We start from the raw sequence: 8,173 nt of genomic DNA on the forward strand, positions 1-8,173 counted from the left end.
GAAGCAGTGGTGGTGATTTTCTTTCCTGGTTAAATTTTTGAATATGACTGCTAGTTCTCCTGTCCATGTTAACATCACAACACTGAAGCATGAAAGCGTGAAGAACATATGGGGCAAGTGGCGAAACGTCTAACGTGCCTGACTCCAGAACAGAACATTGTAAGGTTTCGCACCTCTCTAGCTCGAGGTTAACGCAGGTATTTATTAATTTCACAACCTAATTTTCCTCATTGTTCTGAAGCTGAGATGAAGTTTGAGCTCCTGATATGCAGATACGAGAATCTCTTTCAGTACACGACCCGGAGAACATCACAGTCAATGTCGCAGCGTCATGTCAAGTGAGGAAGACCAAATAGTCCCACACATTGTGAATCGCCACTTTTCAATTTCACACAGCCAACGACCCAATCGCTGCGGTTCCTCGTAATGGCAAGGAAACAAAATAAATATCTCAGTCTCATGTTGGCTCATGGAGTGCCGAGGCACCTTCTCCTACTTTAAGAGGCTGGAACATTGACTCTGATGTTCGTGGAGACATTGATTGATTCGAAGCATTGAATGGAATCCTATCACAGAAACCCATGCTGTTGATACTGAACAAAATAGCCCTTACTGGGAATTGAACCCGGGCCGCAGTGGTAAAAGTGCCATTCAGGACCAGTACACGACCAGGGACGAGTACAGCGGTTTGGCACACGTAGAGTGACAGCCCTCAAATGTGTTGGACGCGTTCTTGGCAGAAACAACCGCTTGACTATCCTCATTCCAATTTCCATCTCTTTGCCTTATATGCCTTAGCATCACAAATACAGATTCAATACCTCTGAAGGTTGTGTTGATTGCATTACAATGAGTTTGAGATTTATTCACCACCACTTGTGGATAAAGTTTTTACTGCTTATCTCCTGAAAACTTTCTGCCTCTTACATTTAGTCTACACCACTTGGCGTTTGACCGACAGGAACCATTTATTTCAGCCGAACATGCCTTTATCTCTCATTGTTTTGCACATTTCAATCATGGTTCCTCACAATCTACTCTTCTCCATTGAAATGAGAACAGAGAAACTGATCGTTTCCAAAAAAAAACACTTTGTTGAATACTGCATTGTGTTCTTTTCCTGATCCTGAAGTTTCAATGATCTCCGGTACATGTCAGTAAAAATTGATACATGAGCACTGATCTCACAACCGCAGTATGTAAATGGATCGACTGGTTTTAAGGTCCGAATTGTGGGATTGGGTCAGGTTCGCCCAACAACATTCACTGCAGCTGCACAGACTGAACAATGTCAATGCGAGTGCTTGATAGCCAAATGCCTCAGGGAAATTGGAGGAGGAACCAAAAGCAGGGTTACTGATCGTGGGATGGGGAGAAATATCCGAGAATGGGTGGGTTTGAATCCTGATACATAGACAGCAGAGATGTGAAAGGGCGAGGGTTTGAAGGAGTAAAATCATCACCTCGACGAATATTTTCATGTCAAAAAAGATTGATTCGCTCCTGGTTTTGTTAAGCATGTCTTCCTCTGCATAAAACGGTAACAAGTGACAATACTGGAAGTCAAATTGCCGATGATCTTTCTGCTGCCAGTATGCAAAGCGTTAACCAATGCACGATACCGGCACCACATGGAATAGCATGATGCAAAAAGCAGTAAAGATAGTGGCAGAGGATATATTAGGAACAGGACCACATGAACAGTAGGAATACTTGACAGACAGTGACTGAGGCATGCAAACTCATGGTGAGCTGAATGGTTAACTTCGGTATCTCGAGAGCCGATGGATATTTCATCAGTTAGTTTGCTGGAGGTGAAGATTGATATAGTTGTCAAGAAAAGGAAGGTATCAGGGAATAGCGCAGGGAATTGCTGGAATGTATTTCTGCAAAAGAAATGCAGTTTAACTTCGGTTTCTTTACCAACTTCGTCATACAAGCAAGTGACCACTGCTGTGGAATACCATATAGTGCCAGGTTTCAGGCATGGAATACTGTGTGGTGCAAAAACGAAGATCAAACTGGAAATGGGGATGGGGATGAGCCAGCGGATATGGGTTCAGTAATGAAATCAGTGAGTGTGAAGTATTTTGCTGAAAGTATAGAGTGAATTGAAATGCTGGGAACTGGGAGTTCCAACATGGAGCAGCTTTTATTGACGTGGTATATGTCGCATCAGGCTGGAAGCTCCAACCTCAACTGCAGCAGCTTCCATTGGCACGAAGCAGGGAGCGTTGGGACATCAAGCTGATAGTTCCAACTTTACCTGGAGCAGCTTCTATTGACATCTGCACAGAGAGAAACGGAGGTAATGTTGTTGCACTCTGACCGTTCTCATATGGCTAACTCTGCTCTGGCAGGAAGGGATTTTTTTTGCTCATTTCATTTTATTGAATTTATTGTAAACTCGCATACTTCTAAAATTAGCTTGAATATCATGTTGTGATTAGGCATTAGTTTATCAAAAGTGATGGAGCAAAATCAGTGAAGTGGAATTTGAAATTCTTCAGATGAGTCGAGATACCATTGAATGGCTGAGTAGACACAAAGTGAATAGAAGTTTCAGGAGGGTAAATGTCTTTTCGTTACAAAACCTCCCGCTGCACAAAGAGTGGATGATTGGAATGAAGCAGTAACAGTGGTTATCTTTCTTGTTTATTCAACTTGTGAACATGAGTACGATTTGTCATGTCCATGTTTGGATCACAACTCTGCAGAATACCAACCTCAAGCACGCGCGAGCACAGTGTCACAGTGGATAATGCGCTTGGTTACGGTCCAGAGATTGTCGTTGAGGTTTCGACTTGGTTCAAGAACAAGACTGGTCGGCTTCAAATTCACATACAATCTAATCTCCCACACAATGTAGCACATACATCGGGCCAGTGGCACAATGGATGACATGCCGAACGACAGATCTGCTGTGTGGAGTTTCGATTCCAACCTGGCTGTGGGCAGCACTGACTTTATTGCACTTACAAATGACTGATCTGAAGACGAAATGAGGTTTGCACCTTGAACTGCAGGTGCAAGGGTCCCTTCATTAAATGCCCCTGCGACCGTCAGAATCAATATCCCAGAGTCATTAATGGAGGGGAAGCTGAATTCGTCATTCCCGCTGCCCTTTACACCTGTCAGCCTTCCGAGATTCACTGCGGCACCTGCGATTGTCAAGGAAACAAGACACAGAGCCAAGTCTCAGCTTTGACAATTTTGGGAAAATCGTTAGGAAGCGGAATCAGAGGAGAATGGAGAGTGAACTGTCTGAACGAGCAGAGACGGCCGAGGCACCCCCACCTTTATTTAAGAGGCTGGGACATAGTCTCTCATTTCTCGACGTCATTAATTGATCTGAGGTACTAAAAGCACACCACTTGCAGGTGGTCTGCTTTTGCTGATGTCGCTGTCTGGATCGAAACAAACCCCAACTCCCAGACTGAGAATCAAAGCCGGGTCACAACGAAGAAAGTGAAAGAATAGAACTGCTAGCCCCCCACGGACAGCTATACGAATACCACGTATGTGTAGAATGACAGGCCTCAAGGTCGTTGTAGATGCTTTCGTCAGATGCAATCACTTAACTATCTTTATTCATTTTCATCACTTGGCCTTGTATGCATGAACAACTCAAGCTCAGATCCGTGTATTTCTGAAGGTTATGTGGGTTCTCCTCTGCGCATCCCTTCAGACAGTGAATCCTGATTCAACCATCCGCTTGCTGATGAGATTTTTCTACATATCTCCTCAACCCTTTCCACCTCTTAACTTCAGTCTATGCCTCTGTTGATCGGTCAAGAGGAAACGTTTCTTTTAGTCTGCATTGTCCATGATGCTCATTATTTAGTGCATATGAAACATCTATCCTCACAGTTTCCTCTGCCTTAAGAAAACAACCACTGTCAAAACAATCTGTCTTCATAACCTCAACTTTTCAATTTATGCACGGTTTCCAGTGCGATCACATGACTACTGTAATGTGAATTGCAGAGCTGCACGCAATATGTCGGGGGAACCGAATGAACAAATGAAATAAATGACTGGAGAAAGCCACAGAAACTTGCCGTTTCCAATAAAACATCTTTTGCTCAATCCTTCGCTGTGCACTTATGCTGAACCCGATGTTCCAGTCATGTCTTGTCCGTGTCAGTAAAAGCTGCTCCAGGAGGATTAATTACAGAACAGCTGCATCTAAATGGATTGAATTGCTTGAAGATGCTGACCATGGGATTGAGCACTTTCACCCAAAATAGTGACCGTAGCAGTACAGAATGAACAGTGTAAATGTCAGTATTATATTGCGAAATACCTCAGTGAAATGGGAAGGTGGACGTTTAGGCGAGTTAGTTCTTGTGGGAGGGAGATATTTCTCCGATAAAGGATGATTATGATATGTGAAACGCAAATATGTGAGACAGCGGGTGTTTGAAGAAGGAAACTGATCATCACGAAGAATATTTTTATGTAAAAAAAAGATTGATTTTCCCAGCGTTAGCTACGCACATATTACATGGAGTAAAACAGGAAAAATGCCGATTGCTGTTACTTTGATTCGAGCAGAACTTGCTGTGTTTACAATGCCAAGGAAGAACCATTTCATGATCCTGGTGCCACATGGAAAAGCCCGATGCAAAAAGCAATAAGGATCGTGGCAGAGGTTATGCCAGGAACAGAACCACTCGCAGAAAGGAATACTTATCAAACAGTGACTGAGATGTGGGAACTCAGATTCGGTTGAGTCTTTAACTTCTGTGTCCCGAGAGACTGTAGTGATTGCAACACTGAGGTTGTAGGAGATTACGTTTGCGAGATATCTACAAAACTTCAAAGGATCATGGGATACGGCAGGGTATTGCTGAAGTGTAGTTCTCAATAACACTGTATTTTAACATCGGTTACTTTACCAACTTCCTCACTCATTGACGTGATCATATAATGGCATGTCATATCATTCCAGTTCAAGGGCGTGGAATCAGAGAAATTGAGCCGCACTGCACCCAAAACTAATTGGTAATGGTAATGGCGTTGAGCGCGAGCATGTGGCTGCGAAAATGCAATCGGTGAGCGGAATGCCATTCTCTGATTATACAGAGGTGCGTGAATTATCGAGGCTAAAAGCTCCCGCCTTAACGATAGCGGCTTCAATTCCGACGCATCAAGAAGCAGTGGGACATCAGGCTGGGAGCTCCAATTTCACCTGCGAGAACTTGTATTGACATGGAATAGGGAATATTGGGACATCAGCTGGGCGTCAAGATAGTGAACTATTTTAATCTTAAGTGAAGTAATTTTCAGCAGGACACTTGTTTGTGGATTGAGAGAATATCTGCAACTGGGACAGTCTAAATTGCAAAGAAGAGTTCTGCAAAGAGTCAATTCTTGGAGAAGCATCTGTGCCGGGTGAAGTAGAGGAATATTTTACGTCTTCTGCCCGTCCTTATATGGTTGACTTTGCACTGGATTAATTTCTATGAAGGGATTTTTTTGCTCAGTTCACAGTAGTCACTTTCCTGCATACACGCAAAGGTCGTTACTGTAATCGAGACCTCTGAAAATTAACTGGTATATACGATGTGGTGACGAGGCTCACGTTCACGTCAGTTATGCTGAAGAAGTGGATACGAAATTCATCAGATCAGCAGTGATACCATTGAATGACTGAGCAGACAGAGTGTGAATGGAAGCTTCATGAGGACATATGTGTTTTTTTTTGGAACATTCGCTGCATTGAAAGGTGTTGAAGATTGGACCGAAGCAGTGACAGTAATTATCTTTATCGCTTGTTCAATTGGTGAACACGACTGCTATTAACCATGTCCGTGTTAACATCATGGCTCTTAAGTCCTTCCCTGTGTATCGGGCCAGTGGCGCAATGGATAACGCGCCTGACTACTGCTCAGGCGATTGTAGATTCGAATCCTACCTGGCTCGGCAACAAAGCAGACTTTTAATAAGCAGGAAAACTGATTTTTCTGAAGTCGAAATACGGTATGAGTTCCTAATCTGCAAGAACGAGAATGCCTTCATTAAATGTACCCGAAAATATGAAAGTCAATGTTCCAGCATCATCACAGGAGGGAAGCCGAATAGTCGCACACGATCCTCATGGGCACCTTTCCATATCATAAAGCCACTGATCGAGTAACTGTTGCTCGCGGGAATGCTCAGCTTTGAGAATTTTTTGAAACTCCTTGGCCAGTGGAATCAGAGAAGAATAAAGGGATAACTGTCCAACTGATCTTTATAGAGAGTGAGTTCCAGAGTCTACCACCACTGACTGATAAAGTTTTCCTACCAGTCTATTCAACGCTTTCTGCATCTTATCTGAAATCGAAAAACCCTGGTGATCGATCAAGACCAAATGTGTCCTTCAATCTGTCATTCCATGTCCCTCATTATTTCGTACACGTCAATCATGTCTCCTCACAATCAGCTCTGGTCTGAGAAAAATAACCCCCGTTTTGCCGAGGCCACACCACTCAAAACATTCTTATGCAGGCAATGCAGAGCGTAATGTCGTTCTTTGTTTTGGTGAATATATGGTAAAATTTACTCGGAATATTTTAGCTAGTTTGACTACCAGTTTTTAAAACAGAGAGAAAATTATTCACAATATTAAAGGATGAAACACAGTGAACAGAATATAGAATACCCACAGAACTCAGCTATACAAAATAGACTTAATTATGCTATTCCAAAAATACACATCAGTCCTGATAATTAAACCCCATAAACACAGATTATAAATTAAACAGGTTTACAAGTCGAAATTAGAGGGGCAGAAGAAGAGAGACACGCACATCACTGGCATCGATAGGCACCTGGAAAGCCTTCGTGTAATTAGGTGTTGCTGATACTTTGGCAATAGTTAACAAAGTCATTTAAAACAGTCCTCCAACTGCAGATATGCATCAGTCTTTCTAACAACATTGATTTTGTGATAGTCCACATATAACTGTTGGGACTTTTCTGGCTTTGGCACCATGATGATGGGTGAACTCCATTCATTGAAACTCACTTCCGTTATGTCATTTTCGAGCATACGTGACATCTCCATATGAACTTGGACAAATTTAGAGGGTTATGCGTGCAAGGACGTTACAAAGTCAGAACAGCATCTCCTATATTTACATCATCTACAATTAGATTATTAATACCCAGTATATTTCAGCAGATCTCCCCATGCAAGTTTAATAACTTTCGATTTTCTTCTGGAAGATAACTGAATAACTTTACCAATATTGGACAAATTTTGCATTGTGCAATCTTATTACAGGAACGTCCAATGCAGAATTCCCTGACATTGGTTCTTCCCAGTGTGTCGTAGTCAATAACACATTCTCCTCTTGTGTTCGTTCTCTGCCAAAATACCGTCAGAGCATGTTCCCATCGCACATTCCGTGAGATTCCTTCGTGCCTGGAGTCGATATCAAGTAGCTAACCTAACTCAATTTCCTCTCAATTTGATTAGGTCTTCTAAAACTTATTTTAACGTTTCGCCAATTAATGAAATTTAAATAAATACATAATTCCCAGTGGCATAATTATGTTTTTTTTTATTTCTCATACACTCCTGTTTCACCATTTGCTGCGATACTTTTAAATACTGTCCCGACAACTCCCCAACATTATTTAGTCCAACTTTAAAATTTGACACATCGTCCAAATGCGTGGTCTCTCTTATCTGACTTACTAATTTTGCCTTAATAAATTTTAATGGTCCTCTTACTTTATGCACAAAATTGGTTTCAGACGGACTTAGTTTGGTGGATTCTTTTGGTACATCTCAGATCGCAAACAGCACTGACGCAACTCCCTTATGGAAATAATCTGGCTACTCCGAACCATAAAACCTCAAAATAGTCTTTAATAATTGACGTCACCTTCCCATGCACCCTGTGATTCTGGATGGTACACAGTAGATTTGAATCGTTTTATTTCCAAGCTATCTATATACTCCTTGAAAAGTTTAGATGTGAAGTTTGACCCTTGAGCTCATTGTATCTTTGATGGTAGTCTTAATCTAGTTTGTAAAAAAAATCGTAATTCTTCCACAGTCCTTTTAGCTGTCATATTGCACGATTGAACAACATTTGGAAATCTCGTCAATCCATCTATTTCTGTTAATTAATACGTATTCCCATCGCTTATTGGATGTAGTGAACCTACACAATGA

General features: G+C 41.9%; 1 non-coding gene across 1 annotated transcript; it reads left to right on the forward strand.

The window, feature by feature from the left end:
- Positions 1-5,855: 5,855 nt before the first annotated feature.
- Positions 5,856-5,928, forward strand: trnas-acu (transfer RNA serine (anticodon ACU)). The gene has a single exon. It is a non-coding gene; the product is annotated as a tRNA-Ser (tRNA).
- Positions 5,929-8,173: the final 2,245 nt, after the last annotated feature.

This window comes from Chiloscyllium plagiosum, unplaced genomic scaffold, assembly GCF_037043375.1.
Source record: "Chiloscyllium plagiosum isolate Xiang-an unplaced genomic scaffold, Cpla_swu_hap1 HiC_scaffold_36, whole genome shotgun sequence".
NCBI classification, from domain to species: Eukaryota; Metazoa; Chordata; class Chondrichthyes; order Orectolobiformes; family Hemiscylliidae; genus Chiloscyllium; species Chiloscyllium plagiosum.